Here is a 26875-nt window from a genome sequence, read left to right on the forward strand (position 1 = left end):
TCGGCCCGGCGCCGTCGGGTGCTTCGCCCCTTGGCGCCGTCGGTGACTTCGGTCCCGACGCCGCAGGGCACCGCCGGATCCGGCTCCGGGTCATCGCCGGTCGACCTCACGTCTTGCCGGCGCCGGCCCCCAGGGTGTCGCCCCAGGGTGTCGCCCCCGGCACCTTCCCAGGACGACGTCGTCCCCGGTCCTACCCTCGATTCGAGTCCGGCGTCGGAGCGGCGCCGCTCGGCGCCGTATTCGACGTCGCTTGGAGATTTCTATTTCTATGACCCGGCCCCATCCTTTGAACCTAAGTACCTGGTGATGGGTGGTGAGGAGGATTGGGAGGGGTCCGAGGACCCTCTAGCACGTGAGTGCCAGTCTTCTCAGGACTGGACAGGTGAGCTTGCGGAGGCCAGTGTTCTGGACACTTCGTCCAACACTGGTTTTGTCTCCCCTCCTACCATGGCTACGGAGGAGGGGGCTGCCTATAGTGTGGTGCTGACGCGGGCTGCTAAGGCCTTGGACCTTGAGCTCCCCGTCGCGCCCGTGAAGACTAACCTCCTCACTGAGGTCCTTAACCCGCAGGCAAGCTCGGCTGAGCCTCTGCTGCCTTTTAATAAGGCCTTGTCAGACGTTCTTCCTGGGCATTTGGTCCAAGCCCGCTACAGGTCCGCCTGTAGATAGGAACGTGGCCAGGCGCCACCGCCCAGCTCCGGGCAACCATTGCTTCCTGTCCACCCACCCCACCGGAGAGCCTGGTCATCCAGGCCTCTAACTCCCAGATCGCATTCCTGACGGCTCCCCCGATCGGGAATCCAAGAGGTATGAGCAATACAGGAAAAAGGTATTGGCCTCCCTGAGTTTGGGGTTACGGTCAGTCAACACCGCGTGCCTCTAGGGCCATTACACCCACTCTCTGTGTGACACGGTTGCGGACGTGCTGCCACAATGTCTGGAGGGGGCCCGGACTAAACCCGCCCAAGCCCTTGCGGAGGGCTTCAAGATGCGGCACAGTATACCACCCGGTGTGGGCTGGATACCACAGACTCACTGGGCAGAGCGATGGCAACGACGGTGGTGATTCGTCGCCATGGCTGGTTGAGGTAAATTTTTCGGCTGATGTCCAAAACACCCTTATGGACATGCCGTTTGATGGCCGTCGCCTCTTTGGCGACAAGGCAGACCATGCGCTTGAGCGCTTTAAGGACTCCAGGGCTACGGCCAAGTCCTTGGGCCTCTCGGCCCCGTGCAAGCAAACGGCTGCCTTTCGCTCCTTTCGTGGCCAAGGAAGGGCCGCCCCCACACGTCTGCCAACCACGGGCTGCAGACTACCATCCAGCGAGGTGGCGGACGTGGAAACTGCCGTAGCGGCGGTCGGGGACAACGGCGAGGCCAGTCCACACCTACCCCTGCAGCATCTGCCTCAAAACCCTCCTAGTTCGAGATTTCAGGCCCATTAGGTGTGGGCATAATATGTTAATGCAAGCAGCATTAGCACATTAGAGGGAAACATATTGGATGGAGCCAGCAGAGAACTAAACTTGTAAAGTAATCTCTTTTACAGTCCAAAGCAAGCACTTGAGTGCAGGTGGCACATACACATAAATAGACGCGACAGGGGCGTTGCTACCATTGGTTCAGCAGGTACAGTGCAGTGGGCCCAGAGCCCTGAGGGGCCCATTGAACCCTGATGATTGTTGTATTTTACTACTTCAACATCAGTCAATGGGCCATTTTCACTTGCTTGCACCAGGGCCCGTGCCATTCAAGCTACTGTTAAGTTAAAAACCAACTGGGCTGAGCAACGATGTGATCGATAAAGTCTCAAGTCATTGGCTAAAAGAGCATTATAGAAGAAAGCCAATGGTTGACACGGTCGACCCAGAGCCAGCACTATTTATATATTGTTAGCAATAGGTCTCTTTGGCAGCTGCACTTCTCAAACCTACACCTAAAAAGATGTTGGTGGGCAAAAAAAACGAATCATGAAATTCTGCCGGTATAAACTAAATTATAATCCTAAAGCTCAGCTCATATAGTGCACACAAGGATTTTCCATTGGATCGTGTGTCGATTTCAAGCAATGTTTCAAGGAATTGAAATTTTGAGTCTAGACTAAAAATAATCAGTGTTATCATATCGATTATAATACTATTATTTCCATATGACTTTTCTTTAAATAATGCGAGATCTTTAAAAAGCAAATTTGCTAGCCTGCATGGCTATTTCATCAAAGAGATCTTATGCAGACTTTACAGCACTGGTGTGTAAAAAAATGTGTTCAAAATACTGTCGGGTAAAATGGCAGGTTCCAAGGTCTGAAAAGTTTTATGCTGGCGTTGTGTACTTTTTGATGGCTGTAAATTGATGGTGTACTCGTGATTGAGACGACACCTAAATACAAGTAAAGTTTAAAGAAACTATTGGTCGAAAAGACTTTAATTGAGTGGATGACCTGCTGACCTTGCGCTCAGATAACTCCTGCGATCTCCTGCCCAACCTCTGGCCTTGCATCTAAGAGCAGATATCATATAGGGGAAATATACACCCACAACGATTCATTGCTCTTCTGCGTGCCAGTTTAACATTTTCTGAGATGTCTTGAAGGAAGCAGGTTTAATCACAAAGCAAGCCTCTCAGATATATCTTTCCTTGCTTACAGTTCATTTATTCATCTTGAAAGTTACCGAGTCTTTTCATCCTCGCACACCTGGGGGTTTGGGAGCCCTGTTCAGTACAAGTAACAATATAAACTGTAACAAAGGCCCGCGAGTAAAGCAGGACAGGCTCGTTACTGGAAAAAAAGTGAGGTCGGTCATCCTGACAATCTTAACAGGATGACAGAATTTATGAAGTAACACACCAAAAGAGTGCAGTTACCTGCGGCCTCGCCAAATAATAAGCCCACGCGGGGCCCATACTTATTCCCTTTGAATGCATTTCCCCTTCCTCGTGTTCTTTTTGTTATCCCTTTCCCGCCTTGGTCTGGTGAGATGTGCTCCCGGACACGCTCTTCTCACCTCTCATCTCCTCTCAAAGGCCAGGCATTTCCGTACCATTATCAGTTTTTTTTTGTTTCATCGAACGAGCTATCCGGCCCGACACCCCAGAATGAGGGCATACTTTGCCGTGCCAGTTAGGTGCGCGGCACTGAGTGGGTAGCATAGCTTGTTGTTTTATTTTAAAAATGCAGATAATTTAGAGCGCACACTGTCTGCCCCAAAAAAGATATGTTTATTGCACATTTTTAGACCTGGCATCATTGGCATGAGTCTCCCTTCCATTTTTGACGGATTGCCTCCTCTGTTTTGATATGTTTTTGCTGGTTTTATGCTTTGGGCACTGTGTCACTGCTAATCAGTGCCACAGTGCAAGAACTCCCTATGTAAAATTGCTGTACTAATTAGAGATTTCATGATTGGGTTATTTGATTCACCTGTCATCCCTAGTACAGTGCACCATGTTCGCCCAGGGCCTGTAAATCAAATGCTGCTCAAGGGTGTGCAGCACTGGTTGTGCCTCCCACAGAAGCAGCTTGTAAAGTGTGTCTCAGGCCTGCCATTGCAAGGCCTATGTGCAGTCTAGCACTGCCATGTCCACTCGGCCAAGTGCACCCACTTGACAGTCCCTAAACCTTCCCTTTACTTCATATCAGAAACCCCTATGGTAGGCCCAAGGGCAGGGTGCATTGTAAGTATAAGGTAGGACATGCTCTGGTGTGTGTAGCATGTCCTAATAGTGAAATACAGCCATTTTCGTTTTTCACTATTGAAGGTTACCTGTTCTCCTTAGGCTAGAATGGGCAGTTAGATTATTACATTCTTATAATCCTAAATGACTCAGAAAACATGGTGGAATTTCAAATTTAATATGCCTGAACTCAGAATAATAAGATACATCTTTTAGTAAAGTTGGTTTTAATATTCTGTGTTTGAAAATACCACTTTTAGAAAGAAGTTATTTTCTTGCCTAACTGTCCAGGTCTGCCTCTGCTAGGTTGTGTATTCCTTGTCTGGGTTTGTGAGTGATAGGGCTGGGGGATTCCAGGAGACAGGCTTGGGCAGCCCAGTGGTGAATAGAGACATCTGCATCTAGATGGGAGGGAGGAGTTGCACCTGGGACCTGAATAGGGCTGGGCCTTCCCTCTACAATGCTGGCTCCACCTCCTGTGGCTTGTCTGATGTCTCTGCCCTGCACTGTGAAAGGAGAGAAGGAATCTGGTCAACTAGGTGCTCCAGAGCTGTGCCTTCCCTCCTCTGTGCTGGCTCCACCTCCTGTGGGGCGGATGATGTCTCTGCCCTACACAGTGGAAGGAAGGAGAGGGTCATCTAAACAAAGTGCTCAGGAACTGGTTTGGACTAGGCAGAGGCCTCTCTGCCTTCAGAGAACAAATGATTTTGGGGTATAAATATTGGGACCCTGATCCCAAGAAATTAGATCACTTCTGGAACAAGAAACATTTTGCCAAGGAGAAGAACCAAGGAAGCTGCAGGAGTTTTACTGCCCCTCTGCCAGTGTGCTGTATGCTGGGTTTGCCTGTAGTGGTTGCTTCTCAGAATATTCTCCAAGGGCTTGAACTGTGCTTGCCTCCTGCTGAAGTCTCAGGGACAAAAGACTTCATCTCCAGTTCGCCTCTGAATTTCCTTGCTGGGAATTCTCAACTCCAGACATTTGCGTGTCGCTGGGAGCTGGAAGCGTGACTCATTGAGAGGAAGCGTGTCGCAGCCACAGCTGAAATAGTCACATAGCCTGGAAGCGTGTGTTCATCAAAGCTGCCTGCTGTCACATCACTGGAGAAGCGTGACGCCATCGAGAGAGTCGCCATCGCATCACCGGAGAAGCGTGCCTCAGGGCCTGTCGCGGCTCCAAAGTACAGAGTTGTCGCAAGGCTGCCAGTGCGTCTACGCATCGCCACATAACGGGCGCCATCTTCGCGTGGAAGGGTATGCTCAGATGTGAGTCCCTTGCTCATTGCACCATCAGGATTCAAGCAAGCCGGGCCGAAGAGGCTGAAATGCCAGAAACCGGTCCCCGGTAGCTTGTTTCCTTCCCAGTGTAAGAATTGGCTTTTGTAGTTTGGTTTGCCCTGTTCCCATCATGCACTGGGACAGGAACAGACTAATTTGCATACAGCCAGGTTCTGAAACTGGGATGGTGCAGTGAGCTAAAAAACGGTGTTGGATCTAGCCCTGATCTCTTGACTGGGTGAGAGTATTCTGTTTAATTCAGAGACTCTGTCCCTCACCACCCCTTGTTGTAAATATTTTTGTCCACCCTAAGCGTGGAAGGGTATGCTCAGATGTGAGTCCCTTGCTCATTGCACCATCAGGATTCAAGCAAGCCGGGCCGAAGAGGCTGAAATGCCAGAAACCGGTCCCCGGTAGCTTGTTTCCTTCCCAGTGTAAGAATTGGCTTTTGTAGTTTGGTTTGCCCTGTTCCCATCATGCACTGGGACAGGAACAGACTAATTTGCATACAGCCAGGTTCTGAAACTGGGATGGTGCAGTGAGCTAAAAAACGGTGTTGGATCTAGCCCTGATCTCTTGACTGGGTGAGAGTATTCTGTTTAATTCAGAGACTCTGTCCCTCACCACCCCTTGTTGTAAATATTTTTGTCCACCCTAAGCGTGGAAGGGTATGCTCAGATGTGAGTCCCTTGCTCATTGCACCATCAGGATTCAAGCAAGCCGGGCCGAAGAGGCTGAAATGCCAGAAACCGGTCCCCGGTAGCTTGTTTCCTTCCCAGTGTAAGAATTGGCTTTTGTAGTTTGGTTTGCCCTGTTCCCATCATGCACTGGGACAGGAACAGACTAATTTGCATACAGCCAGGTTCTGAAACTGGGATGGTGCAGTGAGCTAAAAAACGGTGTTGGATCTAGCCCTGATCTCTTGACTGGGTGAGAGTATTCTGTTTAATTCAGAGACTCTGTCCCTCACCACCCCTTGTTGTAAATATTTTTGTCCACCCTAAGCGTGGAAGGGTATGCTCAGATGTGAGTCCCTTGCTCATTGCACCATCAGGATTCAAGCAAGCCGGGCCGAAGAGGCTGAAATGCCAGAAACCGGTCCCCGGTAGCTTGTTTCCTTCCCAGTGTAAGAATTGGCTTTTGTAGTTTGGTTTGCCCTGTTCCCATCATGCACTGGGACAGGAACAGACTAATTTGCATACAGCCAGGTTCTGAAACTGGGATGGTGCAGTGAGCTAAAAAACGGTGTTGGATCTAGCCCTGATCTCTTGACTGGGTGAGAGTATTCTGTTTAATTCAGAGACTCTGTCCCTCACCACCCCTTGTTGTAAATATTTTTGTCCACCCTAAGCGTGGAAGGGTATGCTCAGATGTGAGTCCCTTGCTCATTGCACCATCAGGATTCAAGCAAGCCGGGCCGAAGAGGCTGAAATGCCAGAAACCGGTCCCCGGTAGCTTGTTTCCTTCCCAGTGTAAGAATTGGCTTTTGTAGTTTGGTTTGCCCTGTTCCCATCATGCACTGGGACAGGAACAGACTAATTTGCATACAGCCAGGTTCTGAAACTGGGATGGTGCAGTGAGCTAAAAAACGGTGTTGGATCTAGCCCTGATCTCTTGACTGGGTGAGAGTATTCTGTTTAATTCAGAGACTCTGTCCCTCACCACCCCTTGTTGTAAATATTTTTGTCCACCCTAAGCGTGGAAGGGTATGCTCAGATGTGAGTCCCTTGCTCATTGCACCATCAGGATTCAAGCAAGCCGGGCCGAAGAGGCTGAAATGCCAGAAACCGGTCCCCGGTAGCTTGTTTCCTTCCCAGTGTAAGAATTGGCTTTTGTAGTTTGGTTTGCCCTGTTCCCATCATGCACTGGGACAGGAACAGACTAATTTGCATACAGCCAGGTTCTGAAACTGGGATGGTGCAGTGAGCTAAAAAACGGTGTTGGATCTAGCCCTGATCTCTTGACTGGGTGAGAGTATTCTGTTTAATTCAGAGACTCTGTCCCTCACCACCCCTTGTTGTAAATATTTTTGTCCACCCTAAGCGTGGAAGGGTATGCTCAGATGTGAGTCCCTTGCTCATTGCACCATCAGGATTCAAGCAAGCCGGGCCGAAGAGGCTGAAATGCCAGAAACCGGTCCCCGGTAGCTTGTTTCCTTCCCAGTGTAAGAATTGGCTTTTGTAGTTTGGTTTGCCCTGTTCCCATCATGCACTGGGACAGGAACAGACTAATTTGCATACAGCCAGGTTCTGAAACTGGGATGGTGCAGTGAGCTAAAAAACGGTGTTGGATCTAGCCCTGATCTCTTGACTGGGTGAGAGTATTCTGTTTAATTCAGAGACTCTGTCCCTCACCACCCCTTGTTGTAAATATTTTTGTCCACCCTAAGCGTGGAAGGGTATGCTCAGATGTGAGTCCCTTGCTCATTGCACCATCAGGATTCAAGCAAGCCGGGCCGAAGAGGCTGAAATGCCAGAAACCGGTCCCCGGTAGCTTGTTTCCTTCCCAGTGTAAGAATTGGCTTTTGTAGTTTGGTTTGCCCTGTTCCCATCATGCACTGGGACAGGAACAGACTAATTTGCATACAGCCAGGTTCTGAAACTGGGATGGTGCAGTGAGCTAAAAAACGGTGTTGGATCTAGCCCTGATCTCTTGACTGGGTGAGAGTATTCTGTTTAATTCAGAGACTCTGTCCCTCACCACCCCTTGTTGTAAATATTTTTGTCCACCCTAAGCGTGGAAGGGTATGCTCAGATGTGAGTCCCTTGCTCATTGCACCATCAGGATTCAAGCAAGCCGGGCCGAAGAGGCTGAAATGCCAGAAACCGGTCCCCGGTAGCTTGTTTCCTTCCCAGTGTAAGAATTGGCTTTTGTAGTTTGGTTTGCCCTGTTCCCATCATGCACTGGGACAGGAACAGACTAATTTGCATACAGCCAGGTTCTGAAACTGGGATGGTGCAGTGAGCTAAAAAACGGTGTTGGATCTAGCCCTGATCTCTTGACTGGGTGAGAGTATTCTGTTTAATTCAGAGACTCTGTCCCTCACCACCCCTTGTTGTAAATATTTTTGTCCACCCTAAGCGTGGAAGGGTATGCTCAGATGTGAGTCCCTTGCTCATTGCACCATCAGGATTCAAGCAAGCCGGGCCGAAGAGGCTGAAATGCCAGAAACCGGTCCCCGGTAGCTTGTTTCCTTCCCAGTGTAAGAATTGGCTTTTGTAGTTTGGTTTGCCCTGTTCCCATCATGCACTGGGACAGGAACAGACTAATTTGCATACAGCCAGGTTCTGAACTGGGATGGTGCAGTGAGCTAAAAAACGGTGTTGGATCTAGCCCTGATCTCTTGACTGGGTGAGAGTATTCTGTTTAATTCAGAGACTCTGTCCCTCACCACCCCTTGTTGTAAATATTTTTGTCCACCCTAAGCGTGGAAGGGTATGCTCAGATGTGAGTCCCTTGCTCATTGCACCATCAGGATTCAAGCAAGCCGGGCCGAAGAGGCTGAAATGCCAGAAACCGGTCCCCGGTAGCTTGTTTCCTTCCCAGTGTAAGAATTGGCTTTTGTAGTTTGGTTTGCCCTGTTCCCATCATGCACTGGGACAGGAACAGACTAATTTGCATACAGCCAGGTTCTGAAACTGGGATGGTGCAGTGAGCTAAAAAACGGTGTTGGATCTAGCCCTGATCTCTTGACTGGGTGAGAGTATTCTGTTTAATTCAGAGACTCTGTCCCTCACCACCCCTTGTTGTAAATATTTTTGTCCACCCTAAGCGTGGAAGGGTATGCTCAGATGTGAGTCCCTTGCTCATTGCACCATCAGGATTCAAGCAAGCCGGGCCGAAGAGGCTGAAATGCCAGAAACCGGTCCCCGGTAGCTTGTTTCCTTCCCAGTGTAAGAATTGGCTTTTGGAGTTTGGTTTGCCCTGTTCCCATCATGCACTGGGACAGGAACAGACTAATTTGCATACAGCCAGGTTCTGAAACTGGGATGGTGCAGTGAGCTAAAAAACGGTGTTGGATCTAGCCCTGATCTCTTGACTGGGTGAGAGTATTCTGTTTAATTCAGAGACTCTGTCCCTCACCACCCCTTGTTGTAAATATTTTTGTCCACCCTAAGCGTGGAAGGGTATGCTCAGATGTGAGTCCCTTGCTCATTGCACCATCAGGATTCAAGCAAGCCGGGCCGAAGAGGCTGAAATGCCAGAAACCGGTCCCCGGTAGCTTGTTTCCTTCCCAGTGTAAGAATTGGCTTTTGTAGTTTGGTTTGCCCTGTTCCCATCATGCACTGGGACAGGAACAGACTAATTTGCATACAGCCAGGTTCTGAAACTGGGATGGTGCAGTGAGCTAAAAAACGGTGTTGGATCTAGCCCTGATCTCTTGACTGGGTGAGAGTATTCTGTTTAATTCAGAGACTCTGTCCCTCACCACCCCTTGTTGTAAATATTTTTGTCCACCCTAAGCGTGGAAGGGTATGCTCAGATGTGAGTCCCTTGCTCATTGCACCATCAGGATTCAAGCAAGCCGGGCCGAAGAGGCTGAAATGCCAGAAACCGGTCCCCGGTAGCTTGTTTCCTTCCCAGTGTAAGAATTGGCTTTTGTAGTTTGGTTTGCCCTGTTCCCATCATGCACTGGGACAGGAACAGACTAATTTGCATACAGCCAGGTTCTGAAACTGGGATGGTGCAGTGAGCTAAAAAACGGTGTTGGATCTAGCCCTGATCTCTTGACTGGGTGAGAGTATTCTGTTTAATTCAGAGACTCTGTCCCTCACCACCCCTTGTTGTAAATATTTTTGTCCACCCTAAGCGTGGAAGGGTATGCTCAGATGTGAGTCCCTTGCTCATTGCACCATCAGGATTCAAGCAAGCCGGGCCGAAGAGGCTGAAATGCCAGAAACCGGTCCCCGGTAGCTTGTTTCCTTCCCAGTGTAAGAATTGGCTTTTGTAGTTTGGTTTGCCCTGTTCCCATCATGCACTGGGACAGGAACAGACTAATTTGCATACAGCCAGGTTCTGAAACTGGGATGGTGCAGTGAGCTAAAAAACGGTGTTGGATCTAGCCCTGATCTCTTGACTGGGTGAGAGTATTCTGTTTAATTCAGAGACTCTGTCCCTCACCACCCCTTGTTGTAAATATTTTTGTCCACCCTAAGCGTGGAAGGGTATGCTCAGATGTGAGTCCCTTGCTCATTGCACCATCAGGATTCAAGCAAGCCGGGCCGAAGAGGCTGAAATGCCAGAAACCGGTCCCCGGTAGCTTGTTTCCTTCCCAGTGTAAGAATTGGCTTTTGTAGTTTGGTTTGCCCTGTTCCCATCATGCACTGGGACAGGAACAGACTAATTTGCATACAGCCAGGTTCTGAAACTGGGATGGTGCAGTGAGCTAAAAAACGGTGTTGGATCTAGCCCTGATCTCTTGACTGGGTGTCGCAGCCACAGCTGAAATAGTCACATAGCCTGGAAGCGTGTGTTCATCAAAGCTGCCTGCTGTCACATCACTGGAGAAGCGTGACGCCATCGAGAGAGTCGCCATCGCATCACCGGAGAAGCGTGCCTCAGGGCCTGTCGCGGCTCCAAAGTACAGAGTTGTCGCAAGGCTGCCAGTGCGTCTACGCATCGCCACATAACGGGCGCCATCTTCTCGCATCGCAACCGGATTATCGCATCAAGGCGCCATCTTGCGCACCGCAACAGGCCCGCAGGCCGATAATCTACGCATCACCTCCGCACGGGTAAGCATTACGATGCATCCCCTAATCGGCGCAAGAATTGAGGCACGACACATCATCTCCCCCGGATCACAGAGCCGGCGCATCTCCCCTTTTGCGAGCCTTTTGTTTACTTTGCGGTACGCTTTCAGGTTCTTCGTTGAGAACTTTGTCGCATTTATCATCAACTTAAACTAAGTAACTTTTATCATCTTTAAAGCAATCTTAAGTGTAGTATTGTGGATTGTTGTTGTTTGTTGTCTTGTGTTTAAGTCCATATAAAGAATACTATTTTTATAAAACCTGTGTTGTGTCCATGTGTAGTGTTTCTACTGTATTAATGTGTATATTCACAAATGCTTAACACACTGCCTCTAAGATAAGCCTGTCTGCTCGTGCCAAGCTACCAAAGGGGTGAGCAGTGGTTATTAAGGAGTGTAATCCCCTTATCCTGACTTAGAATTAAGGGTCCCTATTTGGATAAAGGTGAATACCATTGCCAACTAGAGACCCCCAGATCTACCATTGGTGGTCAGCGGTGAGGATTTGGACTTTGCATTTGTGTTTCATATACAGTGATTGGTGTACACTACTTGTTGAGTGCAGACCAAACGCGACCACACACTTTTTTTAAAAATCTTTTTCCTGAAAACTCCCAATTCTTACTATCATGAGTAAACCAGCATCTGTTGCATCTATGGATCTTGAATTTGAGGAAGAGAGGTTGGATACCTACACTGTGAAACAGCAAACATCTGTGAAGGAAATTGAAATTTGCTACACCAGGCATTTCTAAAAAGGATGACTACCAGATGGTGCTGAGGGTCTGGGTAGAAGTAATACATGCCCCTGATCTTGTGGTGGAGCCAGTTGTGGATGCAGATGGGCCCATTGAAAGGCCAGTGTTTTCAGCTAGGGGAGGAGGACTCTTTCCCCCTAGCAGCAGTATCTCTTCCAAAGACCTGTCCCCCAGAGAGTTGAAAGACAGGGAGATAAATTGGGCACTCAAGCTGGAGTTGGCTAAGCTTCAGATGGAGAGTCAGAGGGAAACAGAGAATAACAGGCTGTCTTTGGAAAGAGAGAGAATGAGAATGGAACATGAGAGGATATTGAGGGAGTTAGAAATCAAGGCCAAGGGCTTAGAAATCAGTCCATCTGGTGGCAGTGCACCATCTGTGCCTTCAGAAGGCACGCTACATATTCCCAAGGATGTCATCAAGGATTTCCACAAAAGTGAAGATATTGGGCAGTGGTTTGCAGCCTATGAGATAGCAATGTTGTCCCACCTGGTCCCTGAGAAGGATTGGGGAGCCGGGTTGTGGATCCGCTTTTTAAGTGAAGGTAGGGATACTTTGTTAGGCCTTCCCTGAAATAATAGGATGTCTTATGCCCACATGAAAGAAGCACTGATGACAAGGTATGGGTTACCTCCAGAACTCTATAGACAGAGGTTCAGGAATTGTAAGAAGTTAGAAGGAACCATTTGGGTAGAATATGTGTCTTTCTTTTGCAGAGCTATGGATGGTTGGGTGAGGGGTAGCAATGTGGACAATTTGTAAGCGCTCTATGATTTGATTGCTAGGGAGCACTTGTCTGCTAATTGTTTTCCAGAGCTATGCCGGCACCTTATTGATAGCAAGTTGACTAACCCTAGAAAGCTTGCTGAAGAGGCGGACCTCTGGGTCAGTACCAGGGTCCACAAGGGTCTTGTGGGAGACTCCGCCAAGGGTGGGCAGGGTCCACCAGCAGAAGAGTGGGGGGGGACAAGGGTAAACAGATGGAGTTCCAGAAAGTGCCCCAAAGTAATTCCCAAGGGAACCAAGGTAAGGTTTCCCAGCCTAACCCTGAGAAGAAGTCAGGACCCCCAACAGGTAAACACTATTGGTATGATCTCCAGTGTCCCCAAAAGGGTCAGTATGCACTACCCTGTGCACCACCCGGTCAGATGGCCAGTGTAGCCTTGGGTGGGGAGGAGATGGGTGACCAAGGTGGGTGGGGTCCCGCAGAAATGTCCCTTGTCTCATTAGGAGACTTTGAGATGGGCCCTAGAACTCCGCTGCCTGATAACACTAAAAAATACAGGCAGTGGGTGACCATCAATGGCCATAAAGTGGAGGCTCTGAGAGACACCGGAGCCAGTGTGACAGCTGTCAAGTGCCACTAGGTGTCTGAAGAGCAGGTGGTCCCCAATGCAGTCTTCCTAGTTGTTGAAACTGACAACACAGAGAGCCATTGCCAAGTGGCTCAAGTTTCCTTTGGGGGGTCTCTGGTACTCTTCAAGTAGCTGTGAGGTCAGCCATGCCTGTTGATTGTATGTTAGGCAATGATTTGTAAAGCTCCCATTGGGTTAAGGTAGAGAAGAAGGCGCATTTAGAGATGTTGGGGCTGCCTGAGTGGGCGTGTGTGACCACTCGGTCTATGGCAGCTAAGGGTGTTCAAGAGACCCTGGAGCCTTAAAGTATGGCCCAGGGACCTGCCTGAAAGAGAAGAGGTAGGGGGCACGGGAAACCAGCCCCAATTGTTCCCACGGTACAGGAGGAGGAATACCTTGAGGGGGGTGCCCTGGAACCTACAGGGGAGCAAGTTTCTGAACTGGGGAACCTACCTGAGCTGCCCCATTGGAAGCAAGAAGGGGGTCCCTCCAGGGAAGAATTTTGTGAAGAGCAGCAGAAGTACCCTTCTCTTGTGGGTTTAAGGCAACAGGCCACAAACCAGGCAGCAGGTGGTTAGTCTGGATTACATTGGATCTACTGGGAGAACGGTCCCCTGTATTGCGAGCCTAAGGTTGCTGAGACTGGGTCAGCCCGTGTGCTGGTGATACACCAGCGCTTCAGAGCCTTCCTACTGGGTTTGGCTCATGATGCTCCTTTTCCTTTAGCTTGTCATCTGGGGCAGAACAAGACCTTGGAAAGGCTTGTCTCCCACTTTTATTGGCCCCAGATGCGAAAGAGTTCAGATACTCATTGTAAGACCTGTCAAACTTGCCAGGCAAGTGGAAACAGTGGGAGGAGGCACAAGGCCCCTCTCCAACCTTTCCCTGTAGTCAGTACCCCCATTTAACGGGTGGGCATTGACATTGTGGGGCCACTGGATCCCAAGGCAGCCATGGGCAACAGGTTTATCCTGGTCTTGGTGGACCATGCTACCTGGTACCTTGAAGCCATTCCGCTCAGGACAGTGACGGCCCCCGTGGTGGGACGTGCACTGATGGGGATCTTCTCCTGTGTGGGGTTACCCAGAGAGGTGGTGTCTGACCGAGGTACAAACTTCTTTTCTATATATATGAAGTCTTTGTGGAAGGAGTGTGTTGTTAACTACAAGTTCACCACTCCTTACCACCCACAAGATAATGGGCTGGTTGAAAGATTCAACCAGACCCTCAAAGGCATGATCATGGGTCTTGAGGAACCAATGAGGCGTAAGTGGGACGTCTTCTTGCCATGCCTTCTTTTTGCCTATCTCACTTACCCAATAAGTGAGTTCAGGGGAGATGCTGGTGAAGACTTTTTGTCCCTGCGACTTCAGAACAGGAGGCAAGCTCTACTTCAAGCCCTTTGAGATCTTCTTCAAGCAGGAGACACAGCACACAGCAAGAATGTATCCTCTCCTAGGCAGAAACACCCACTACAGGCCAACCCCAGACAGCACACAGCAAAGGGCAGCACTTCTCCTTCAGCTTTCTATGCTTTTCTCCTTAGCAGAGGTTCCTTTGAGTCCAGAAATAATCTAAAGTTCTGGGGTCTGGGCCCCAATATTTAAACAGCATTTTCTTTTGTTCTCTGGTGGCAGAGAGTCCCTGTGCTTAGTCCAAACCAGTTCTGTCCTCTCTGGATCAGCTTCCCGGAAAGAGGTGGAGACAGCATTGTTTAAGGCGGACCAGGTCCATTCAGGTGAAAGGAAATCTCCTCCCCCTACTCTAAGTGCTGCCCAGATCTATTCTGCCCAGCCTTGACTCACCCTGGAAAGGCAGGACACACCTCACCCCCCAGTGGCTGTCTACAGTGAATGCACATTCCCAGCAACTGTTACTCCAAGCCAGACAGACAATCCACAAACCAGAAGAGCCACACAGGATGGCTACGCAAGAAAATACCTACTTTTTAAAAGTGGTATTTTCAAACCAAGTATGTAAAAATCATTCTTACTAAAAGATGCATATTCAGATTCTGAGTTCAGGCATACTAAATTTCACCATCCCATCTTGTCCCAGTGGGAAGGTATATTTATAAGAAGTTATAAATAAACTCCCATTCTATCCTATGGGAAAGATAGCCTTTCAATAGTGATAAACGAAATTTACTGTAGTTTAGTATCAGGACATGTTACACACATCAGGACATGTCCTACCTTTCACATACACTGCATTCCGCCCCCAGGGGTACCTTGGGCCTATAAAAGGGAAGGTAAGGGCCTGGCAAGTGTGTGCACTTGCCAGGTCGACATGGCAGTACCAAATTGTGCACAGACACTGCAGTGGCAGGTCCGAGAACCTTTTTCAAGGCTGCTTGTGTGGGTAGCACAATCAGTGCTGCAGACCCACTAGCAGCATTTGATTTACATGCCCTGGGCACACACAGTACACTGGACTAGGGACTTAGTAGTAAATCATATAAGCCAATCATGGAAACACCAATCCATAATAACAATTTACACAGAGAGCATATGCACTTTAGCACTGATCAGCAGTGGTAAAGTGCCCAAAGTAATAAATCCAACCAAAACAGGGTCAAAAACAGGAGGCCAAAAAGCAAAAAGTCTGGGGATAAACCTGCTGAAAAAGCCAGGTCTAACACCCTTTATGGGCATAGTCGCAAGCAGTGCCTGCAGAATGATGATGGATTAAACCCAGATCAGTTGACTGGGGGTGAGTGCTTGCAATGTTTAACACTCTGTCCATCATTCCCTTTGTTTTTCCAGTGTGATTATGGCATTGGTGTCAATAGGACCAATGTCAAGAGGATAGCTTTCACCCAAGCATGTTTTTTAGCGATAACTCCCGCTTAGAGGTTGAACACTATGTGATAGGGACTGAGACGATGTGATAATCAAGAGAAATTATTGGCTTCAACTGCACTGTAAAAGACATGAGGTACCCCACACCTGTCCATTCGGTAACATTAAAATCACTTTGTTTGCTAAAGTAAATGCTGTTGGAAGGAGTATAAGTTCACTCAATACAGTCCTGATGATTTCAGTCACAAGTTGATTGTAAATAGGTCCATGGCGGTACTATCTTGCTGTTAGACCTGTCAGCCTTAGGGCAAGCCTTTCCCAAACCTTTTGCCTTCACCCTTCAATTTTTCCTGAATCATTTTTGCTCGCTTTAGGACTCTGTGCACTTTGCCACTGCTGACCTGAGCTAAAGAGCTTTTTCTCACATCCTAAAACATGGTAAAATTAATATACATCTGATTGCCATATTAAATCTAATTATAAGTCCCTAATAAAGTAATATACCATATACACAGGGCCTACAGCAACTTTTGGGCCACCCACTTAGGTAGCCTCTTAAATTATGTCCAAAGCCTCCCATGCAGCCTGAATGCAGCTTTAAACTGTCCATTTGACACAGCAATACTATTGCCAAGACTTAAACCCCCTTTTATTTCAAATAAGTCACACCCCCCCTAAGGGAGGACCCAGATAGCCTGTAGTGCAGGGTGCATTGTAATTAAAAAGTTGGGCAGCTACTTTAAGTTTTACATATTCTGGTATTAAAAAACTCCTAAATTAGTTTTTCAGTATTGTGAAGCCTACCTCTTCCAAAGGACAACACTGGGTTGCCTTGTTAAGTTTAATAAGTGCTTCGTTTTGATTGGGAACAAGTGGAGATGTCTTGTTTGGTGTCTGAGAAATTGTAATTTAAAATCCTCTTTAATGGTTAAGTTATATTTTAAGTTACATTTTTGAAAATGCCACTTTTAGAAAGTTGCAATACAAATGTACAACTAGCGAGAGCACACCTGCTCTTAAAGAATAGTTTAATTTGTGCTTAGACTGCAGAGAAATGTGTGCATAACAGCGCTGTGAGCGTCCCAACACATTTAAGGCATGGCATTGTAATGCTTTATGCACTTTGATGGATTTTTCATGTTTGTAATATGTCGCGCACAATTTTGTGTTCACATTGATTTTCTTGACTTGTTTTCATTTATTATTCATTCTTTAGAACAATTTCTTTTGTTTCTTTTAGTTGCGTTCACTGTTTCCCAAATTTAAGACATTGCATTATGGTAACTTTGGGCATTAGTTGTTTCATGAGGTAACACAGGATATCTCAGGTCACAGGGTTTTATTTTAATTAAGGTCTTATTGGGAAAACGTGCCGGAGCAGGTCTTAAGTAAGGGTTTGGCGGGAGGTAAGTTGATGGTTTTAGTTTGAAAATTGAGGAATGCACAAACACTTCTGCTGGGTGTAATTTGATGAGGTACAAGAGTATTATTTGTTAAGAATAAGGGGGTTGGGGAGAGAATATCTTTGCCACTTTGTTTTTGGTTTATTTCATGAGCATGAGCACTGATGTGGGGAGCAAAGGAGGGGTGATCATGGGTAGTATTTGGGATTAGCTCTTTTTGACTTTACTGTGTTTAAACAGAAAATGCTTTGCGTTTGAATAATTGTTGATGCAGTTTGTTTTGTTTTGTTGCAGTACCCCTGATGAAGAACTAAATATGTTCGAAACGCATTTTTTTTTACTGTGTCGATTTGAAAGATGGTTGACAGCACGTGTCTAGGTTTAAGATTATGGCAACATAAGGCATCTAAAAATGCAAAATAAAAAATTCCAGTTCAACCTGGCTGTCTCTGGAGTGATTTGATAAACATGGAATACATGGTTTACTTGACTTGTTGAAATAATTGGATCACTGGATTGCTCTGGATAAACGTGATGAATTTGGTTCACTTCAAGAGAACAGTTTCCTCATTTCAGCAGTACAGCAGCTGGGGGCGCAGTTGTCGCCCTCTTGGCAAGTATCACTTTTAGAAAGTTGGCATTTTCTGCCCCCAACTATTTGGTGCCTCCAGCTTGCAGCCTGTTCCTGGAAACCATGACTGAGTGTAGGTGTCAGTTGGACTTTATTTATTCCTCCCAGAAAGCAACATAATAGAGGGATTAGATGGGACTGGATGGGCCATCACTTGCAGAATGTGGGGCGGAGCTGGGCTTAGCCCCATTTGCTACTGAATAGGATGTGCCCTGCCTTCACACAAAGGACTTGTCACTACTGTATTGTTCATGCCGCTAGCTTGGAGCCAGGGCAGGGGAGGCAGGAAACATCAAGCACTTCAAAGGGAATTCTCTAGAAAGGTCTCATACTTTAAAAATTGCACCAGGTATAAAAATAGGCCCTTGGGCCTACTTTTCAGTCCACTTTCTGAACCTGTGAAAGGACTCTCAGAGGATTTCCTGCTAAAGTGGCCAGTGATGTACTTCAGAAGGCTGCCTCAGGGACAGAAAATACTCCAACTATCTTGAACCCACATCTGGACCCAGCTTGAGTAAGTCCTAACCCCCCCCTAAGTGGTGACCTTCCAATCCTGGACCCTTGGTGGTGGTGCTAAAGGTGCCCAGATAACCAAAATCCAAAACTTGGGACTTAAACCTTTTTGGGCAGATTACTGCTCTGAGAACCCAGATGAGACCGAGTCCAACCTGCTCATCTATCCAACCAAGTTGCATCACTGATCGGCTGGACTTTGCATCAGCTGCCACTATGTTCTTCCCTACAGCAGCAATTCTGTTCGCCATCCTTCACCAAAGGGATATCTGGCCTCGTGGAACTCTCATAAGCTACAGTCTCCATCTTCGTTTAGCTGGAGACCTTTGACTACCAAAAAAGAAACTAAGTCAGAACGTAGATATCTTCACCACAACTTCATCCAGTGGCTTCCTGGCTATGACGCCTCCTCCTTAGACAATGCCTGTAGCCTTGCCTCGCTGAACTTTACCTTCTCAGATGCCTTTTTTTCAGAAATTACTTTTAAACCTGAAGGTAAACGCCAACAGGGCCCAAACAACTTCTTGTATCAGACTCGCATTCCATCGTGATCAGCCATATTTTTCTACTTTTACCTGATCTCACTAGCTAGATGTCCGGGTTCGGAGCTTTGATCTTTTCGGCCCTCATTTTTACTTTTAACTTTTAAAAATCCTAACTCCAGTTGAACTGATTGAATTTTTCTTATATTGGTGTCAACTGATTTATTAAAATTAACTCTATATTTCAAAATTTGTGGGTGTTGTGTTTTCACTTTATCACTGTTTGTGTACTGAATAAATACTTAACACATTACCTCTAAGATAAGCTTGACTGATTTGGTGCAAATGTACCAGAGGGTTAATTAAGCACAGGTTATTTTAGTGAATTTAGTGGTCCATCCTTACAGGGATTGTGGCTTTTGTTTGAGGGGGATTCACACCCTGCTCAACCCACACCCCAGTCTCTCACTTCTGGCATAAGCAAATATCAGTGAGGACCACAGTAAAGCCTTATAACAAACAAAAAAAACCAAGAAACCTCTGTAAGGCCATATGCACAGAGATAAATGGAGAAGTTGCAACCTATGTTAAAGTAAAAAAAAGAGGCATTCAGAAATCTGTTGGTGCTTTATGTAAATTGACTTGAGAGGTTAACATTGCATTTTCCCTGCAGAAATGCAGAACAACAATAGTTTTCACACTTCCAGTGCTAGTATATATAATAAAGCAAGCATTTGTAAAATCAACATATCTAGCTTTGGCAAGTCTGTGATTCTTTTTTATTAATATATTTTGCAATCAAAAGCAATGGGCATTAAAAGTGTAAAAGTAATTCAATAAAAAAAAGCTGGGGAGCACATGTTTGCAAAGAATCAGCCATCAAAAAAACCATTGAAATAAACATGAATTGACAGCAGAACTAATAAGAGCAATTTCCTTACTTGCCATGGCACTAAAGTGAACTATTTTTATGTGAAAGTGCACGTCATCAGTAGCAGTGAAGATAGCCAAAGGCTGAAATGGGATGACATATTGCCGGTGTTTCTTGCAGTGATGGATGGGGGCCATCAAACCCCTTCTCTAATTCTGAATGCCCATGTGCGGGGTAAGCTCTTGTGCATTTGTCAGCAAATATTCCCTATTTTGGATGGGGATTGGTGGTGAAGCAAGCATGCCAAGGGCCATGATTCAAGCCAGATTTTTGATCAAAACGATCTTCATCTACTCTGAAGCAATATCGCCTGTAAAGATGTGACATTTAGCTAGCTAAAGCCTGTGGAAGATAGAGGTGAAAGAGCCAACAAATTAACAGGGACAGCCAAGCCACAGCCAAGCCAAGGGTCCATCTTGGATCTTAGAGAACGTGCCAAGAAGAGTCCTGAAAATATATGTTATTTAAATAATACAACAAACATCACGTAAAATATGGTAAAGGCTCTTCTAAATTAAAAAAGTGCATACAACTTGGGGACAGATCGTATATCTCAAAGAAAATACAAACATCTTCCGGAGTAAAACAAAGTTGTGTGCTGGCGCCCCTTCTTTTCAATCTCTTCATTTCCGATTTGTCGGAGTCCCTCCTTGAAGTTAAATCTCAACCTCCAAAACTCGCCGGGGTAAGAGTTAGTAATCTACTGTACCTAGTCCTGCTTAGTCACACCAGGGTCGGCTTGCAGAGACTACTAGATCGGCTATCCCTTTACACCACCGAACGCGAACTGGAACTGAATTTAACAAAGACAAGGGCAATCACCTTTGGGCTAAGAAAATATCGAGGTGGCGGTTGGCAATGCCATGGTAAAGTGTTGCTAGAGCCGTTTCATATAAGTACCTGGGGGTCAACATGAATAGAAGGGGCTCATTCTCTAAACACAGAGACAAGGCAGAAGCCAAAGCCTTGACAATCCAGGTGGCTTTTAAAACCCTTGCTAGGCAACTGTCCGGCCCAAGCTTGACCCCACTCATAACTGTTATGAAGGCAAAAATCATCAACTTCCTCACCTATAGCCAGGAGATCATGCAATTGAAAGACAACAGCCATGTGAATAATATAACAACAAGAATATTCAAACAAGTGTTGAGCCTTCACAAAACTTCATCCCCGCTCAAATACGTCTTGAGTTTGGTCTCCAAGATCACTAAGCAGTAGGGGCTGAAGCATTCATCAGGCTGTGCAATAAGTTGCGTACCTCCAGAGAAGGAATCCTGGAGGGCCTTCTGTGGCAGGAAATCTCAGCCGGTCAATTTGGCAGATCATACCGGTGTTATCTACAAGACTCCTGGACACAGAAGAAATCTGGAGCTCAAATCCATTGCAGCAGGCACTTAAAATCCACATCAAAATGAACGTCCACCTCTGGTCTTTCCACTCCGATAGAGCCCAACTGGCCCAACGTAAGCACGCCTGGACAATCGTATCAGGGTTCAAGCCAGGGATTATGGCACCCTATTTGTCAAGTACCTATTCAGTGTTGTGGAAAAAAAGATTTTTGGCCCTCAGAATGGGTGAATGGCCATTCCTGTATAATTTTCCAAATTGGCGATGCGCAAATACCAACGTATTGTGCAGGGGGTGCGCGAGTAGCAAGGAAACAATTGAGCATGTGGTATGTCTTTGTCCTGCACTCCTTGACGACCAAAAGAACTTGCTAAAGAGCGAATGGAACAAACTTGGCATTCGCATGTGTCGACAAGCTATCCTTCCATCAATTAACCTGGATAATCCACTGCTTAACATCCGGTTCATCAAGTTCTCTACAAGAACAGCAAGAAGATTTATAATCAGTGAGAGCCAGCAAGTCAACATCGGTTAACCATAAAAGGAAGGATCAAGTCCAACGTTGTTTTTTTTTATTTACTTATTCCCCGACACCACTCAATAGCAGTTAATTACGGCCTTTTGCACACTAATTATTTTGCTTTCTTGTGCATCCCTGGAACTTTTAAGTTATTGTATGCAGGTATTTTACCATACAAATGTAATTGCACTATCAGTAGTATTAGTCATTAACTTTTAAATGACTAATGTCTTGCCCTGTGGCCTCAGCAGATGCTAAACTAGAATGGACAACTATGGTTCTTAACTGTTTCTTAATCGCTCCTTAAAAAGTTGTATTGTCTAGATGAAGTTAATATTTTACTATTATGAACAAATATAGATCTTCAGGTCTTTTAATTATTTATTGATTAATTTTAAAGAAGAAAAACTAAGAGGAAATAATGTAACCAAAAACACAGGACCTAGATAATGCCTGTCTTTTGTACTATGTGTAAATATTTTAGCAATCATTTGATATATAATTTTTATTAGTGATGCATGTTCACCATTGTAATGATTTTTATTAATCAAACATTAAAGTACTCTCTCTCTAATAAAAGTGCCCTGCACTGAGAAGTACTTATTAAAAGTTATTGTTTTGTGCAACTGGTAGTACCATAGTGCCTTTCCATGCGATAATGAAGAAAAAAGAGTTTTGGTGAAATAAAGTATTTGCTTAAGATCACACAATTTAAGTAAGGAAGCACCTATTTATCCAGGTTTTCTGGTATCACTTTGCACAAAGCAGCCCGGAAATGGACCTCTATTTGTTGTTTCTTATATTAGGGCTTAGTTTTTACCTCTTAGTTAGATTTCTGCAGTTTCTAAATACAGTGGAAACTCAATTCTAATGCTGAGCACCTTACATGAGCATGAATTACATTACACAAACTCACATGCGTTGTTTACAGGCACAGTGAAATATCTTGGTGTGCCCCCAATCACAGAATGTTGAGCCAACGCAGAGACTCAAACCTAGTTCCCAGTTATAAAACCGGCAACTCTGACAGTAATGTCACATTCTGGGTAGAGGGAGGAAGGCAGGCAGGTGGACGCCACATTTAAGCTTGGCTCATTATGGGCTTGAGGTTCCAACAGGACCTCGAGCTGAGCCAGAGCCCGGCTTCAGGCCCGAACCTGGTTCGAGCTTTCAGTGGCTTGCCCACCGCTAGTGCAAGACACTGATTGAACAAAGCACTACATCCAGAATGAGGTGCATTCTTTCTAGGCATCAGAGTTGCCCTGAATGGTGAGGGATCCATGATGAAATCTTAAGTATTTTCTTTTAGTATACAAAGTTTGCTATTGCTTTATCTGGTGAAGGCAAACGTACACTTCTCACTTATGATCACAGTACTCTTTTTCTGTCTGTATTGCTGTTTTACCAAACAGAGCAGGACCCCCAGCTGAGTTGCAGCCTGGTAAAATTTATAAAGGCAGTGGAAAAAATAAGATGCCCAGAACCGATTTTTTAACCGTTTTTAAAACAAAAACCAATTCCACTGCCAAAGTACTTTTTGCGTGAACCTTACTACCAGCACGAATAGAACAGCAATGACTATGTTATGTCGATTTTAAAATACATGTCATTTTACTCTTGTTTTTATATATTCTACTTTTGTATTGCATTGGTTTTAATTAACTGTGCTAATAAATACTTACTTACTATTACTGTTTTACCAAATATGTTCATTTGTTTATTTATTCATGTGTATTTATGTATGTATGTTTTTATTTATAGGATGTTTTTTTTAGCACTGCATGTCTTCTTTTGGTTACTTCAGAGGATTATTGTTGCAAATGGCCCTTTTTGCAGGATCTTCCCCAAACGTTTTGCCCTTTTTTCTCTTTTTGATTAATTTGTTTTCTTGGCCTTAGCACTTTACCACTGCTAACCAGTGCTAAAGTGTTTGTGCTCTCTCCTTAAACCATGGTGATATTGGCTTATCCCCATTTGACACATTTAATTTATTTGTATGTCTCCAGTAAAGTGCACTACATATGCCCAGGGCCTGTAAATTACATGCTACTAGTGGGTCTGCAACACTGACTGCGCCACATATTAAGGTAACCCTTTAAACTTGTCTCAGGTCTGCTACTACAGAGCCTGTGTGTGCAGGTTACATTGCCATTTCGACCTGGCAAAATAAATATTTTCCCACGCCCAAACCTTCCTTCTTAAAACATAAACGTCACCCCTAAGGTAGGCCCTAGACAGCTCCAAGGGCAGGGTGCAGTCTATTTAAAATGTTGGGCGTGTACTTTTAGGTTTTATATGTACTGTAGTGAAAACTCTTCAATTTTTGTTCACTCTTGCATGGCCTATCTCTCCCATAGGATAATATTAGAGTTACCTTATTACATTTTTATAAGTGTAATTTACAAATGTGAAGAGATAGCCTCTTCAAATTTTGCGTCTCTAGAATCACAAACTAAAATCGTAACTTATGGTGAAGTCGGAATTTAAATTGCAATTCTGAAAATGCCACTTTTAAAAAAGTTGGCATTTTCTTGCTTTAGAAATTGGGGGTCTGCAGTCTGCCTTGGTCACATGACTAGGTGCAGTTGACAGCTGGGCTTTGTATATTCTTCCTAGACAGCCACGCACAATGGGAGCTTAGGTGTGACTACATGAGCCATCACAGGCAGAATGGGAGGGCGTAGCTGGGTACAGCACCACTTACACTTGAATAGGCGGTGTCCTGTCTTCACACAAAGGGCCCAAAAACCCTGCATTGTCACTTTTGCCAGCTTGAAGCCAGGGCAAGGGCAGGGGAGTAGGAAATTCCATGCAGTTCAACACTATTGTCTAGGAGCTTCTCCCACCTTACAGAGGACCAGTGTATAAAAGAAGGTCCTCAGACACCAACCACCAACTCTTTAGTACACTTCTGCACATGTAGATACTCTGCCTGGAAGAAGGATTGCTGTGCTGCTGGATTGCCACTCTAAAGAAGCCGCTGCCCTGTTATTCTGACCTGCTGCCTGCTGCCCTCTTGCCTTGGGAGGAAGAACTGGACCTGCCACTCATCTTGAACCCAGGATCCCCAGAGTGACTTGAAGGGCTAGTCTGCTAGCTTCCTGATCTGAGCCTCAGGGACACGAAAAGACTTCTGGATCAGTCTTCACCAAGTTACTGACCCCCAGCTGGTGCCCCTCAGGTCCTTGACCCTTGGCGTGATTCATGGGCTCTTATAATCAGGCTTTTGGAACCATGCCGCTTGCACTAAAAACCAGTGTGAGCAGCCGGGAGCCTGTCTCTTTGCACAGCAAGCCTCGATTGCCGCTGAGGACTGCCAAAGCGAGCTCTAGCCCGCCCATCTGCAATACCCGACCTGCTCCTCACGCTACCCCAACAACCGCAAGCAATGTCCTTCTTGCTCCCTGTGGCCCTTGCCAACATGACTGGGACTCTTGGCACAAAACTTGAAAAGGTAAACCTTCAGCGGTACTAAGCTGGGACTGTATCCAACCTGCGCTCCATTGCAGTTGGCCTGAATTTTTTACTTTGACCCGGTTCAGCGCAACCAGATCGTTGCTCTATGCTTTTAGGCACTATATTACAGTTTATTCTTTAAAAATTCATAAGTCCTGTTCTACTGATTGGATTTCTGTCCTTTTGCTGCTATTTTTAATAAATAAAACTCAGGGGCATATTACCAAGGGGGGCGATAGGCAATTATCGCCGGTTTATCGGCCATTTTCGGCCACTAAGCAGCGATAATTCTTTCGCTCTATTAGCAAGCTGTCGCTAACTGATGCTAGCGACAGCTTTTAGGCGATAGCGAGCGGTTTGGGGCCCGCTTTGCATGTCAGCGATATTTATCGCTAATGACATGCAAAGTGGGCGTACCCAACTTGTTAGCGACTCAAAGCAGTCGCTAACGTCGCTATCGCCTATTAGCAAGGCAGGCGTAGAATGGAAATATTCCCGCTATCGCCAAAAACTAACGCCTGCTCAGACCAGTTCTTAGACCTAGTTTGTATGATGGTCACCGATCAAATTTTATCCGTGCAGACCAAAAAGAAAGAAAAATTTCTTTCTAGTGTCCCCTCACTCACCGGGGTTTCCCCACGGTGACCAGCTTAATCATTGGGGCCATCCCAGTTCTCTATGAAAAGGGGCATGCTGCGACTAGCGAACTACACAGGAGCACTTTTATTGTGAAAGACTATGTGTGGTGTGAAGTGAGATAGTGGTAGAGTGGATGTGAGTGATTTTAAAAAATACCGTGCTAGTGGGCCTCAGCAATTTATTTAGCTCCTAGATTGGTATATTAAAATAGGGGTTACACTGCTATTTAACCTTTAGTTAGGGCTAAATCAGTGTGCGGTCAACATGTTTCAAGCTCCCCAGGCTTTTCGTCTGGACCATACAGGGACCAGCCCTGTATTTGCCACTCCTATGAGTCCCTAATTAGGGTGTGAAAAATTTTGGAAAAACATTCAACGCTGTTAACTTTAAAAAATGTGTGTTATACATAATTCATGCTCTCTGGTGGGGGGCAGGATCAAGATGCGGTCCGGAGGGGAACGAGTAGATAACACGGTGCGGTTTCACTGAGAAGGACCAATGTTTCCATGAGGTGATCCTGCCCCCCACCAGAGACCATGAAGTGCTAATAGGCACCACTACATAAGTAACGAAACAGTACAAACGTATGTATAACAGCGTTGAATGTTTTTCAATAACTTTACACACCCTAATTAGGGACTCATAGGAGTGGCAAATACAGGGGGCTGGTCCCTGTATGGTCCTGACGAAAAGCCTGGGGAGCTTGAAACATGTTGACCGCACACTGATTTAGCCCTAAGTAAAGTTTAAATAGCAGTGTCACCCCCATTTTAATATACCAATCTAGGAGCTAAATACATTGTTGAGGCCCACTAGCACGGTATTTTTTAAAATCACTCCCATCCACTCTACCACTATCTCACTTCACACCACACATAGTCTTTCACAATAAAAGTGCTCCTGCGTAGTTCGCTAGTCGCAGCACGCCCCTTTTCGTAGAGAACTGGGATGGCCCCAATGATGAAGCATGTCACCGTGGGGAAACCCCTGTGAGTGAGGAGACACTAGAAAGAATTTTTTCTTTCTTTTTGGTCTGCACTGATAAAATTTGATCAGTGACCATCATACAAACTAGGTCTCTGAATCCAGTACATTAGGTTCCTACTGTTTTTGCTAAGTTGACTTGGAGGCCGACCTAGTTTAGTTTATCCTCCTTCTCCCTCTACCCTTCTACTTTCGCAGACCAGTTCTTAGCCATGTTATCCAATGGGAGGTGGATAACACGGCTAAGAGCATTTCATCGCTAATGCGTGAATATCGCTGTTTTCTCAGTGATATTCACGCATTTTACCGCTATCGCTGGATATTTTAGCACAATGGAGAATAACGTTGCTAAT

The 26875-nt window shown here is 46.0% G+C and overlaps 1 protein-coding gene across 1 annotated transcript in view; it reads left to right on the forward strand.

The window, feature by feature from the left end:
- Positions 1-26875, forward strand: part of POU6F2 (POU class 6 homeobox 2) — a 902251-nt gene that overhangs the window by 547692 nt on the left and 327684 nt on the right. The gene's annotated exons all lie outside the window — the stretch shown is intronic.

Source organism: Lissotriton vulgaris, chromosome 4_1 (assembly GCF_964263255.1).
Source record: "Lissotriton vulgaris chromosome 4_1, aLisVul1.2, whole genome shotgun sequence".
In the NCBI taxonomy this organism is placed as follows: domain Eukaryota; kingdom Metazoa; phylum Chordata; class Amphibia; order Caudata; family Salamandridae; genus Lissotriton; species Lissotriton vulgaris.